At 46.5% G+C, this 14,091-nt stretch overlaps 1 protein-coding gene across 1 annotated transcript in view; it reads right to left on the bottom strand.

Moving 5' to 3' along the window:
* The window catches only part of LOC119391022 (uncharacterized), a 253,828-nt gene that overhangs the window by 131,833 nt on the left and 107,904 nt on the right, over positions 1-14,091 (bottom strand). Inside the window, exon 9 of the mRNA XM_049414494.1 lies at positions 6,176-6,333. The gene's annotated coding sequence lies outside the window, so the exon portion shown is untranslated. The remainder of the gene's footprint in view (positions 1-6,175; positions 6,334-14,091) is intronic.

The raw sequence follows: 14,091 nt of genomic DNA, 5'->3' as shown, positions 1-14,091 counted from the left end.
ACAGCAAGTCTGCGTTTTTTTACAGAAAAGAGCAGCTGTCAAGCTTGTGAACACCAAGGCACTGGTTGTTCATCACTGCAAATATATACCCCTCAAAATGCAGCCAAACGACAGAGCAAAACGTGTAATGGTAGAATGCCTGCTTAGGGCTACAATGCCGTTGATTTGTTTTTATCAGCAAAGAGCCCGCGTTTTGTGACTTGAGTAAAAAGTGTTGTTCCAATAGTCCCCAGAAGATATTTTCGTTGACTAGCACATTGCGAATTTTTAAAAAAATTAACAGTATTATGTAGCTGGTTGAGACATACTAGCGCAAGGAATAAAACGACGGACACAAGAAAGAAGACGAAGACAAGCGCTTTCATTGTGTTCGTCGTTTCATCCCTTGTGCTATTATATCTCAGCCACTTATGTCTAATGTGTCTCAGCCAAATAGCCCAACATTTAATTCTGTTATAGTAATATGTACCTCTGGGCCTTAAAAATTCTCGAGCTTTTCCTTACTAGCGGGTACTTGGCTACCAACAACTGACGACTGTCTAGACAACGACAACTGGCACTCCAATCCGACTTTTTCACGATGCCACAGCGCACGCGCCCTTCCCCTAGCGGTCGCGAAACGCCTCTTGATCTCGAAGGCTATCGTTCTGGCGATACCAGTTGTACAAGCCCCTAACAAAATTCTACCAAAACGGCAGAGGGCAGCACAGGAAAACGTAAAAGGTGGATTCCAGGAAGCCTGTTTTGCTAGTTCTCTTTAAAGTCCTGCATACGTCCACCCAATAGGTTTTCCCATTTATGGACATGTCTTTTCTGCACGGCCTATTAATTCTGATTTGACACGAAACGGGCAATCTGTGGCATGTTTGCGCTTTGCATTTCACACAAAAGACTAATAGAATAGTAAATCTATCTGGGCTTTTTCAATCTGATGCTAGACACTACTGCGTCCGAGCCATATAAGCAAGCATGTGAATGTTCCTCATCAGGCTTTCAACCTTTCAATAAAAACTGCGAATGATGGCCACTAATGTTTTCTATGGCTTCATAAGGTTGTGCCTAACAAAGCGGGCCCCTCGAACCATTACGCTTCTTTAGTTTACCTTATTTAAGAAGTTAGATATGACCTCGTACTCGTACGCTGCCGCTCTTTCAGAATAGCAAAGCGACGGTGACTGGGCATAATTCGCGAGGCCAGCTAATCTAGAAGAAGACCAAGATTGTTGCTATTGTAAAGCGAGTGGCTACTGGAAATACATAATTAAACGTTACGTATTAGTATACGGTTATTAACATGTATATGTCGCTGCACCCTGAAAGGTCTGCGTATCATAAAAACATCGAGTTTCAATAACCCCTTTTGTCAACTCCAATATAAAATGTTCACAACGCTCGATCAGTTACCAAATCTGACCATTTTATGATGACGTAAAAGTTAACGTTATTTTATATCATACAGGATTTCGCCATATACATTTGAAAATCCATTCTGCCTCTGGCACCAAGCAACACTGGCTGTCACGCCCACACGGGGTCTTAGAATTACCTACCAGGAAAACTGGTGCGGGACGCTGTTGTACGACGAAAATTATTCGACACAATCAGCGAATTGGCACCGTTCTCGGAGAGCATCAACACCTTAAAAGTGCTTAGTCTACCATAGTGGTTCGCTCAAGCTGTTGACGCTTGAGTTCCAGCCGTGCGGAACGTCCACGAAATTGGCGAAGCGGGTGAGGGCAAAGATAAGAGAGGAGGAAAGCATAGCAGAGCAGAGCAAGGCATTGCTATGAGAGGGGGCGGAGCAGCCGAGCAGGGCCGCCTCCCAGTCCTCTCGGGTTGGGTTGGGGCTGCGGGGTAAAGAAGGATTGAGCTGGCCTGCCTATACCATGTGGCAGGTGTCAAGCCACCTCGCAGTACTGGCAGAGGCCGGAAGAGTCAAAATGTTTGAGCACTGCCGGGCACAGTAGCGCATTAGTGAATAGTCGGGGAATTCTCTCGCCCGCCTTCTTGAAACTCATGCAGGACGCAGGAAAGCGGTGGAGGGAGTGCCAATAATGAGTTATTACATCTTTAATAAAAACTGAGGATAGTTTTCTTGTGAATCAGAAGGGCCATCGGTGGGAGAGGCAGTGGCCCGGGGAATGAGAGCGTGGGCGGCAGCGTGCGCTGCCTGGCAGGTAATGAGGCAGCGCCTTGATCTCTCCCCTCCCTCCGCACACTCTTACACAGGAAGATTTTGATAAAAATATCTCGTGTCAGACGTGTGTTTCAATAAAAATGTCCTTACTGGATTGCAACCAATGATAACACCTATTTGAAAGTACGAGATCAAAAGGCGCCTCGTAGATCGACACCATGGTCAAACAATTTTGGTGAGTATGAGTCCAGGAGAGCCTTAAGAGCAAAATATTTCTTCAGTGAGTCTGGGTGAGCTCCAGTTTTTCTGCGGACCTATGCTGGTGACATTGGCTGCCCCGCCGCGGTGGTCTAGTGGTTGCGGCGCTGGACTGCTGACCCGAAGGTCGCGGGATCGAATCACGGCCAAGGCAGCTGCATTTTCGGTGGAGGCGAAAATGTTGGAGGCCCGTGTACTTTGCTTGAGGTGCACGTTAAGGAAGCCCAGGTGGTCGAAATTTCCAGAGGCCTCCACGACGGCGTCCCTCAATCATATCGTGCTTTTGGGACGTTAAACCACAGAAATTATTGGTGACATTGGCAAGACCATGAATAAATCAAAACACCATCATGAGCATCAAAGTCACATCAATACAGTCAGTACGACTGCTGCCGAATAACGCCACTTAAGCAGAGTGGAAAACGCGCAAACTCTTACGTTTAATGTGACTGACTGCGAGACAGACATGTTTGTCAGAGCAAATAAATTTGAATGCAATTTGTACTAATGTAGGAACCTAATTTGTATCGTTGTCTGCCTTTTGATATCTCCTTTATACATTCAAGAAAGTTCTCGAAAGGCAAACGTAGCAAATTGCACTCTGCGATGAAATAAATGCCTGCAGTCCTGCTTGACGCAGATATTCCAGCACCGGAGGAAGCCATCTTCCTTCATAACTATTAGTACGGGTATCGAAATGCACACTGACAGCAAAGAAAAAAGGAACGTGAAAGACTGCGTGAAACAGTTAGTTGAAGCGCTTAGACTAGAACTGGAGTAAATAATTTGCACCACAATTTAACCCATATATGCCCAGTGCCCTACATAGAGGATGCTTCTTCGATGCACTCTAACATCGCTATTTCTTTAGCTGATGACTAGCGCCACGTGCAGCACATCAAGCAGGCCTCAATGAGGCCTGCTTGATGTGCTGTACGTGGCGCAACTGGTGCAATATGGTGCAACTGTGAATGTTAAACTTCAAGGGTATAATGCTATTAGATCTAAATTGGAGTATGCATCCGTTGTATGGGATACACTAAAAAAGATATACAGAACCTAGAACGGCTGCAGAAAAGCCATCAGATTTATTTTAATAAATACAAAAGATTAGATTCACCAAATCAACTCTTCAAGTCTCATGATATCGCCACATTGCCTGTCCGCATAAAAATCAGTCGACTCCAATTCTTGCGCAACATTTTGAACGGAAAGCTTAGTATGTCTGCACCTTCATATTTAAAGCCCACTACAGAAAGAGCGACGCGCAACACTCACAAACACACCCTACAACTGGAACAGTCTACCCGAGTTTATTTGCGAGGCAGACAATTTTGATGAAGCCCTTGAAGAACATTTGTCGTGTTGAATATTGTATCACTGAAACTGTTATACTACTTGTAGTGCGAGTGTTTGTAAACTCTTGGTGCTGTTTTTCATTTCTTTGTTAAAAATCGTCCTAGCAAAACTGACGTATTGCATGTCGTGCCGGTATTGTTATAAATTATTTCTGTGCTGTTCTTTGTAATTCCACTCCTGCCTGGGTCATGCTGGCATGCAGTAGTGTGAAATAAATAAAATAAACACGGGTAGTGGATATTCTAGTTGGCATTAGGCCTGGGCCGGAAACGTAATGCGTAGGATAGGCAACCATGCGTCAAAGCAAAGGAATGGTTGCCAACGAACGGGAAACTCAGCCGAGGGCAGCAGCGAGATAGATGGAGTAGGAGTTCGCAGAGATAAAATGCAACAAGCTCGCACAAGGTATGGTAAATAGGAGAGCATGAGGAGAGGCCTTCGTCCTGCAGTGGAGATAAAATGGCCTGATAATGATGGTGGCAAATAGATATGAACAAAAAACGGCGGTTTTCTACGCTGTAGTTACCAATGCCGGAGTTTTCAATTCGCGCTTTAGCTCGTCTTAAAGGGCGTCCTCTCACCACTACCACATGTTCAGCATTATGCATTAATTTATGAAAACGCCCTTTATGCTTCACTAAACAGAAGAATCCGAATATGTTCGCTGCCTTACAGGTCTCTTTTCTGGCGAAACACTGACAGGCTCCACTACCTGGTCTCACCCCTAATGGAGGAAACTCTATACAAAGGTAAGGGCAATTCTATGTCCTCATGTTACCGCTTACTTTTCGCCGCCCTCTTTAGAAGGAGCTCTCACTATGATAAGAACGGCATCTCGAGTACCCCTCGTTTGTGGCCCCCTGACCAAGCCTGCGCTGCGCAGGCTGTGTGTCACCTAAGACCAACTTACCTATAAATATTCCAGGGGATCATTTTCAAACCCAGGAACGCGTATTTTTAATAAACTTCCTCTAAGTATGATGATGATATCTGTTGCCATCTCCTTTGGCGGCGCCATGTAGTGAACTACCTTGTTTACGCCACAGGCCCTTGAGGAGAACTTTTGCCAGTTTTTCTCGATACACCATGCACTGACGTGAGGTTAGACATCGTACGTTAAATGCCGCATTCAGTTACACTTTTTTTCAGCAGTTAGTTGATTTTCGTAACGCTGTGCACGAACTGTAAAATCAACTCCTCTTTACACGTAACAATGAAAGCGGTAGCGCGAAGCAACCGGCACTGTACAAAGTGAGAGTACGCTGACGACCGACACCAAGTGAACTAACTGTCAAATTGCAGTGTTTTGAACTTACCTCTGACTCGTCAAAAGAGCAAGCGCAATTGGATGGGGCAAAATGTAGGCTTGGCCCCGTATCCGTATTCCGGCGCATTCTTCACCTTGCAGTCCTGCGACACCCGATTCATTCTGGTTGAGTTGCTGAGAGACCCTTGTTTCCTTGCATAAACACTTTACCCACACGGGATGCAGTTACCCTGCATCCCGTGTTCAGCGGCTTTCGCAAGTAGTGCTTGGTCGCGAAACCTGCGCGTTCTTTCACGCATGTACTTCTCGCGCTGCAAATAACTTGTGACAGCGCTGGTGACATATTTGTAATAACTATGAAAAGCGGCATATGGTTGGGCACACATCGTTACAAATGAAACCTTACACAATTTCCAACTAATACCCTGCATCAAAAGTCCCCTAGCATGCTTGTGTATGCTGCAGAATATGGAGACGCGCGCTTGTTAAAATCTTTCACAGTGATCATGACTGCATAAAACTTGCGCGTGCTATCGTTCGGCACGATCCCCCACTTTCTGTTATTGCAACATTTCCATTGTATTCGACACTTCGAAACACAACGAATGCGGGAAGCGAATAGCCATGTACATTCCAGAATTATTGACATCAGCTAAAGCGATTGCGGTTGAAAGTATGCAGTTTACACACGTATGAAATACAAAGCGTTCCACTATAAAGCAATCCTTTATTAATACCCGGAGTTTCACGTGCCAAAACCACGATATGCTTATGAGGCAAGCCGTAGTCGAAGGTTCCGGAAATTTAGACCATCTGGTGTTCTTTAACATGCACCTAAATGTAAGTACATGGACCTCTAGCAATTCGCCTCCCTCAAAATTCCACCTCCGCGGCTGGGATAAACCCGCATTTTCCCGGTCAGCAGTAGAGAACCGTACAACCACTGTACCACCACGACAGCCCGCTGGACGCAAGTTCACCCACGAAATTGTTAAATGTGTTACCTATGTAACCTGCTATGCTACCACCTTCGACAACGTGCGCCAGTAAGAATAACCAATGTAATCAATCCTTCGTCACTACAAAGGGCTTGAAAAGCGAGGTTCGAAAGTTGCGAGGACGTTCCCAATAGACTGCTGTAAATGAAAACCTACCTGGCCTGGTGGCACCAGGTGTCGAGGGTCGCATACGGGTAGGCGAGGCCTTCACCAAGCCGGTGGTTGGATAGCACCCCGGATGGCAGTAGGAAAATCAGTACCGACAGGTGGCCCACCTGTAGGCCTGTCACCTCCTCCTGCCACACGCACAGCAACTGCGTTTTTATTGCGATAGCAATTATATGGACAGTCTCGGCTGGATTTTGCCGTCGCCGTCGCCGCCGTCATGCACCGTATATGTATAAGTATGTATATATATATAAAGGCCCCAAAGAAAAATAACTCAGAACAATGCTTCCGAAGCGCGGAATCGAACCAGGGACTTCTTGCTCCGCAGCGAGCGGCGCTATCCACTACGCCACGAAACGCAGATCCTCCACGTAGCTAACGGCGAGCGTTATATACACACCATTTAGCGCTGGACGGACTCAGACAGAAGGCGATAATAAGCGTTTCTTCATTACCAGCGAGGTGGCGCTAGGAGCCCGACGGGCGCATTTAAAAGTCGTCGGCGAGCTCGCTCGCTTCTTATATTTGCGCATGGGAGAAGCTTGCCCTTCTGCTGTCTGCTCGCGCGGTTTTCTCGTGGCGCGGGGTAGAGGAATGTTTCACGCTTTCACCGTGATGTCCGCGCTCATGTTACGGCGCGTACGAATGTCACTCGAGCTCAGGGACGCCGCTAAACGAACAAACAGAAGATGAGCGCGAACTATCAAGTGTCACAGCTCGACACTTGAAGCACGCTAGTTTCCTGCGCTGCTTCGGCCGCCTTTGCAACAGAAGCGCTGTTCAAACTGAGAGTATCCATTGGCGAGCCTCACTTCGTATAGCATTAGTTCCTTGCTATCGCATTCATTGCTTCGCCCATGCGGCGAACCTGTGACTTTTTTTTAAAGCAAACAGCAGTGGTCAAGCTTGTAAATACCAAAGCACTGGATGGTCAGCACTGAAAGATATGTCCCTAAGAGAGCAGCGAAACAAGGGTCAAAAGGCGTAGTGAACGAACGCCTACATAGGCCTACAATGCACATGCTTTGTTTTTTTTTGTTACTAGCAAACAAGCTTTGTTTTGAGACTTGACTAAAAAACGCGGTCGCGATAGTTAACAGCGAATCTTCTCGTTGAAAACCACATTGGGCATGAAAAAATTGTAGCAGTATACATAATGCACCTCTCAGAAAACAGTCCTAAAATTTCTCTCAAGTTTTTCCTCACTAGCGCGGTACTTGTCTGCCAACAGTTGACGACAGCAACAGTCGAGACACAATCGGCTGACATAGCAATGGTACGTGTCTTTTCCCAGTTTCAAGTCATGTACATATCCGCCCAATTAAATCTTCCTATTTGTGGACATTTGTATTCAGCCCGGCTTATGATTTCTGCCTTGGCACGAAACGGGTAAGCAATGGCAGTGTAATCGATCCTTGGTGACTACAAAGAGCTTGAAAACCGGGGTTCTGTTAATGAAAACCCACCTGGCCTGCTGGAATCACGTGTTGAGGACCGCATACGGGTAGGCGAGGCCTTCACGAAGCCGCTGGTCGGATAGCACCCCCGATTGCAGTAGGAAAATCAGTACCGACAGGTGGCCCACATGCAGGCCCGTCACCTCGTGCCAAACGCACAGCAACTGCGGTTTTTTACAGCAAACAGCCGTGGTCAAGCTTGTCAAACAACACCAAGGCACTGGATGGTCAGCACTGAAAGATATGCCGCTAAGAGAGCAGCGAAACAAGGGGCAAAAGGCGTAGTGTATGAATGCCTACATAAAGGCGGTTGTAATAGTTAAAATATCTTTTCGCTGAAAACCACATTAGGCATAAAAAAATTGTTAACATTATAATGCACCCCTCAGAAAGCAGTCCTACACTTTCAAGCTTTTCCTCACTAGCGGGTACTTGGCTGCCAACATTTCACGACCGGAACAGTCGAGACGCAATCGCCTGGCACTGCAATGGTACTACCGCGCTTAGTATGAGCTGCAACATGCGAGCGCGTGGCCGAGCGCTCTGCAAGGTTGTACAGTGGCGTCGATCATGGCATATTTTCGAGTTATCGGGAGAGAGTTTGGCTGTCCGTGCGAGTGCGCATAGCCTCCATTTGCTTTCACGCACGCCCTCGTTTTGCCCTGCGGTGATAGCAGCTACGAAAATAACTTCGAGGGTGAAAGCAAGCAAGTGGGGGCCATGCGCGCACGCAGGGACAGCCAAACTCCATCTCGATAACTCGAAAATATGCCATGAACAGCGCCACTGTACAACATTGCAAAGCACTCGGCCACGCGCTCGCGTGATGTAGCTCATACTGAGCGCGATAGTACGTCTGCTTTGCTAGTTTCCTGTCATGCATATATTCGCCCAATTAACTCTTCCAATTTGTGGAATGTTCAGCACAACTTATTCTGCCTTGGCACGGAACGGGCCAGCACTGGCAGTTCACAGTCAGGAATAAGAGAATAGTAAAGCTCTGAGATTGTCAGTCTGATGCAAGGCACTACTGCGTCAAAGCACCATGAGCAAGCATGTAAGTGTTCCTTGATAAGGCTTGTCCAATGCAATTTGTTTCCTTAATATCACAATGTCAACCTTTCCAATTTGATATTTTCTATGGGTGCACAAGGTTGTGCCTAAGAAAGAAGTGGGCTCCTCGACGCAGTCTTTTTTAGCCTACCTTATTTTAAGCTAAGTTAAATATGTGTTCGCGCTCGTACGTTGCCGCTGTTGTGGTTGTTGCAGGGTTTTTTTTCTTGTTTTTTGAAGCGACGGTGACTGGGCATGTTTGGCGAGGCATGCTAATCCAGATGGTGTAGAGCGAGATACTACTGCAAACACGCCATTACACTTTACGTATTAGATTATTAGGTTATTCACACATTTTTCTTCACCTTGAAATGCCGGGACATGTTTCTGTATTTAAAACCCATTTTGTTAACTGCAATATAAAATGTTCACAACGCTTGATCAGTTACCAAGCCTGCGTATTTCATGATCCAGTAAAAGTTAACGATATCATAACCTACAGGCTTTCGCCATGTACATTTGAAAATTCATTCTTCGCGAGTCACAAATTCTGCAACTAAGCAACACTGGCCGTCGCACCTATAGTGTCTTACAATTACCTAACCGGAAAAGTGGTAGTGGGTGCTATTCTATGATGACTATGCTTCGGCATGGTGACCGAATCGGCAACGTTCTCGGTGAGCCTCAACACCTTGAAACGCCTAAACAGGATACTGACCACCTATCCTGCCGTGAATATTGACGACTTGCACTTGGTGCTTCAATGCACCAGACAAGGGCATATTTCTAATGTGTTTATGCGATATCTGCTTAATACAATTATTTCGACGAGTGAGTCCCAGGCGAAATCCGGTCCTAGCTCCACACAAACGCGACTAAGCCTCGGGACCGCGCGCACGCCATTAAATCATGCAGAGCCTGTCTACTACGCCGGCCGCTACGACTCCGTGCACAAGCTCTGAATAAGCGCTCTCATATCAATTATAGTACTAAACAATGGAAGCACTCGGAACTCAACTTTTCGTTTTTACTTTTCTCAAGAGGCCTTTAATTGTCCCGGATAGGTATCGGGAAAAGCGTTCGGTTGCTCTGATCCTAGTATAGATAGCATGGGTATGGGTGATTCCATGGGTACCTGCGATTAGTGAAGCATGCATAATGGGCGCATACTGAGCTGGTGTAAAGATTAAAAAAAAGGCAATGGCTTAGTATGCATGAGGGCTTTAGGCGACGACGAAGAAGAATGAAACACGAGAAAACGCGGCGCAAGGAATGAGTGAAAGGGGGAAACAATGTTGAGATTCCACCTTAGCCAGCAATGTGAATTGGTAGTTCCTTCTCCGTATTGCATTTCTATTCATATTGGAAACAAGCGATATTTAGAAATAGCTTATTGAATTGCAAGAAGATATAGTGGCTATCACGTGAGCACTGACTGACGATCACTTCACATTTCCATTCACCACTTGGAAGTAAAAAGTATCTCCGCAGTGCCCTATAAGAGCGAAAAGCAACGAGTGATACCACATTGTGCGCTTTAGCGCATAAAGCGCACACCAGGGGAGGTATTTTAACGCGACAGCATTAACCGGCTCGGTTCGCAGGAATTCCTGTGTCGGCGTCGGAGTTGTTGGTCGTGAGCGATAAAACATCTCGTCCGTGACCAAAAAACTGAGGAAGATGCACATAAAATAAACAGCAAAAATCTTCAGTTCGAGTAAGAATCGAACGCATGCCATCTGCGTGGCAAGCAGGTGTTCTACCAAAGAGCCACGATATTGCTTGAAATAGCTTGGGAAAAAACACTATATGAATGTCATGTAGTGGAAGGAGTCTCCTTAACGCATGTAATATTGCGTGGCAGAAGCGTAGGATCTCGCCAAGCCTCAAAATATGTGAATTGCGCTACGAGTGGGTGTTTTAAAGGCCCACCCATTACAAAATGTTCAGACATATTTAATCATCAGCCGCAAAAGCATGAAGAAAGTGAGCAGCTGCGTAGGTTCGCGTGTTGCCTTACAGACGCGTAGTGGGCCCTTCACCGATTCGCGAAAGAAATAATTATGGCGTAGCGGACAACTGCATTTGCAGTAGACTTTCTGGGATAGTTTGAAACGGCCAACGTTAAGGGCACAGTCGGTCGTTTCCTCACGGCACGGTTGAGGCATGCTCCGAAAACCGAAGCCAGAGAAGGCGATGCGCACAGGTCCCGATTACGCTATCGCGTTCTGCCCTTGAAGGCGAAGCTCAAGCGTCCTCCATTTTTTTGTACGTGTTCTGCGATAGAATTGAACAGAACGAAACGTAACGAGAGGACGACACGGAGCCGCACGGGATTGGCCGAGGCTCGTCTGGTGGTCAGACGTGGGAATAGCAACCGGAAATGGCAGTGCTGTGAAGCATTTTTGCAAGGAATCACAGCACGGACGGAGGCACCGTTCCGTCCGATAGAACGGATGTATAGCGGTCTCCGTACGACTTGGACTCAATCAAAACGTTAGCGCTAGGGTCGGAGAATCGAATTAACCTGCTTTATGTTTGGCTTACTCCAATCCCACGCCAATAGTTTGCGAAATCACAACCATCCCCCCACCACCCAGTGTGGATGGATGGATGGATGGATGCTATGAGCGTCCCCTTTATAACGGGGCCGTTTTTTGTCGAGCGTGGTGGCATGTGCGCCACCACACTCTACAAAAAGCACTTCTTTTGAAATTGGTCCAATGCCTTGTCAACTTCGATTAAATCGATGTTACCATAAAAAAACATTCACATCCCAGCTCCCTGCCCCTTACGGCAGAGACCCTTCTATGGCCACCAATACTAACAGTCTCTTAGTTATTTCTATTGCGAAAGTGTTCAGCTTACCATGGTTGTCCCTAAAACCCATGGTTTTGCGTAGGCTCGTTCCCATACACACACCTGGGTGGATATCTCCACATTCAATCAGAACATGCTCCGTCGTTTCCTTAGCTTCCTCACAGCGTATACGCAATCGCGCTTTATAACTACGCGTTCTAAGGCACGTGGATGGATGCATGGATTCTATGAGCGTATCCTTCATAACAGGGCGGTGAAAAGTGTGCCACCAGGCTCGAAAAAAACTTTCCTTTTTCTTTTTTTTTTTGTGGCCTAATGCCTCTACTTCGATAAAGTCGATCTTACGACAGGAAAAAAAAAACGGAAATTATCAGCCCAGTTCTCTGCCCTTTACGGCAGACTGTCCTTATTTTTTTTCCAATATTTATTTTTTGTCCTTTCTCTCTAATTTTCTGCCACCAATACTCTAACAGTCTCTTATTTCAATCGCGGGTGTGTTCAGCTTTCCACTGTAGTCCCTAAAACCCAAGGCTTCATGTAGGCTCGTGCCCAAACGTACACCTGGGTGGATATCTCCACATTCAATAAGAACAGGCTCCGACGTTTCCTTATCTTCTCCGCAGCATGTGCATTGTTCTTTACAAAATCTCGCGTTATAAGTACGCGTTCTAAGGCAACCCGACCTCGCTTCATACAGTAAAGCGTTTGCCCTTGAATTATCTTAAAATGCTTCCCTCCTTATTTCATTTTTGCCCTTTCGGTGGTTATTCAAAGCCGGTTTTTTCTCCGTAGCTGTCGCCCAGGAAATCCTCTCCGCCTCTCTAACTTTTCGCTTAACGCTCTTTGTTGACATATTGCTTACACTACCAGCCGTATATTTACTAGTGAGCCTCCTAGTTCATTTTCTCCACTGTGTGTCCACGCTCTTCCTATACAAATAACGGACCACCTTCTCTGCCCACTTACTCTCCTTCATATTCCTTAGCCTTTCTTCGAACCTTATTTTGCTCGGCGCCTCCCTCGCCTCAAAACCTGCTGATCCCATATCGCCCTTTACAGCCTCATTTGTCGTCTTCCCGTGAGCACCCAACGCGAGGCGACCCACAGTCCTTTGATTTATATCCATTCCCGATTGCACCTCTGCCCTCATGCACACCAGTGGGCCCCGGAACCATTACACCTTTCAGCAGACCTCGAAGCACCTCGTACCTATTGTATCCCTACAACGCTCTGTGCTTTATGATTGCAGCATTCCTCTTTCCTTTTGCTGCCGAGGCTCTTTTGGTGGTGTCGCAAGTTGACGACTCGTGAACTTGCGACACCACCTAGCGCCTAATCAGCACAAATTGTTAATGTCACCGCGCTCTTGAATTTCGACCCTTGAAAAACAATTCCTGCTAATATTGATGTTCAGTTATTATACTGTATTTCTTCACGCCTTGAAAACATTTCTGAATTCCCTCAGCTCGCTTATTGGCTGTTCCCTCTCGTGCTCTCGTGACGTTTCGTTCCGTTCTATCACATAACGCGTACAAAATGACTCCTTAGAACCAATGTCGTACACATGCTGCCTTGTTATCTTTAAGGCCTCGTTAAAGCTCGCACGTTTCATTACACGTTCTGTATTTATTTGAAATTCTTAACAACGTACAGTATGATAAAATTAGCTCCTATTCCCACACAGCAATGAAAGCGTCAGTACGAAAGAACCGGCACAATACAACGTGAGGGTCTGCTGTTGAACCACACCAAACGGTGTGTAGAATTTCAGTTTTCTGTACGTACCGAAGTCGCAGCCGTTCATGCCGCTGTCGTCTACTGTCTCAAGTGCATTAAAAATGGCTCGTAAAAGCGAATGTCGGGCTGTGTGCCTGGTCCCAGTACCTGCACTCCAGCGTTCTTTCACGTATCTACTTCAAGCGCTAAAATTGTCTCGTAATAACCCCATGGTTCTATGTTTCGCGTAAACGCTGCGAGAAGATTTTATAATAGCTTTATTAAGGCGCGCTACATGGCTGAGTAAACGTCGATATGCAATATCAGTTAACATTACAAATAAAATGTTACGTATTTTCTGTTTATACGCAAAACTCATAAGCACCCTAAGAGCTGCTTCTGCATGTTACACGTACAATACAGACACGCAAATTGTACATGTTTTTCACAGCGACTATGTAGGACCCTCTAAAACTGCTGCCGGTTTTATCGCACTGTTCAGGCCTTGTGTTGATATATTGGAACCGCTGCAATGTTAGCTACACTTCTAAGCACAGCGCATGCGCGACGGGGAAGGCTGATTCATGAGATTTCTCCCACCAAATAAGCCAAAGGCTATGAGGGACGCCGAGCAGTGACGGGCTCCGGACAGCTTTGACTGCCTGACGTGCTTGCTCGCCAAGCTTCTTACGCTCGCGCCTTGTCCGTTGTCGGTGGCCTGTACACTAGTTCTCATTGGTCCCGCCATAGGCACAGCTGCGCTCTCCGGTGATTTCAAGAATGATCACTACATGGCGCGCCACCGCTCAAGGCGGCGCATACCACCCTAGGCGCGTGCGCTAGTTAGATAGGTGACAG

Source organism: Rhipicephalus sanguineus, chromosome 1 (genome assembly GCF_013339695.2).
Source record: "Rhipicephalus sanguineus isolate Rsan-2018 chromosome 1, BIME_Rsan_1.4, whole genome shotgun sequence".
NCBI lineage: Eukaryota > Metazoa > Arthropoda > Arachnida > Ixodida > Ixodidae > Rhipicephalus > Rhipicephalus sanguineus.
The sequence above is the reverse complement of the archived record's forward strand: the minus strand, read 5'-3'. Positions and strand labels throughout refer to the sequence as shown.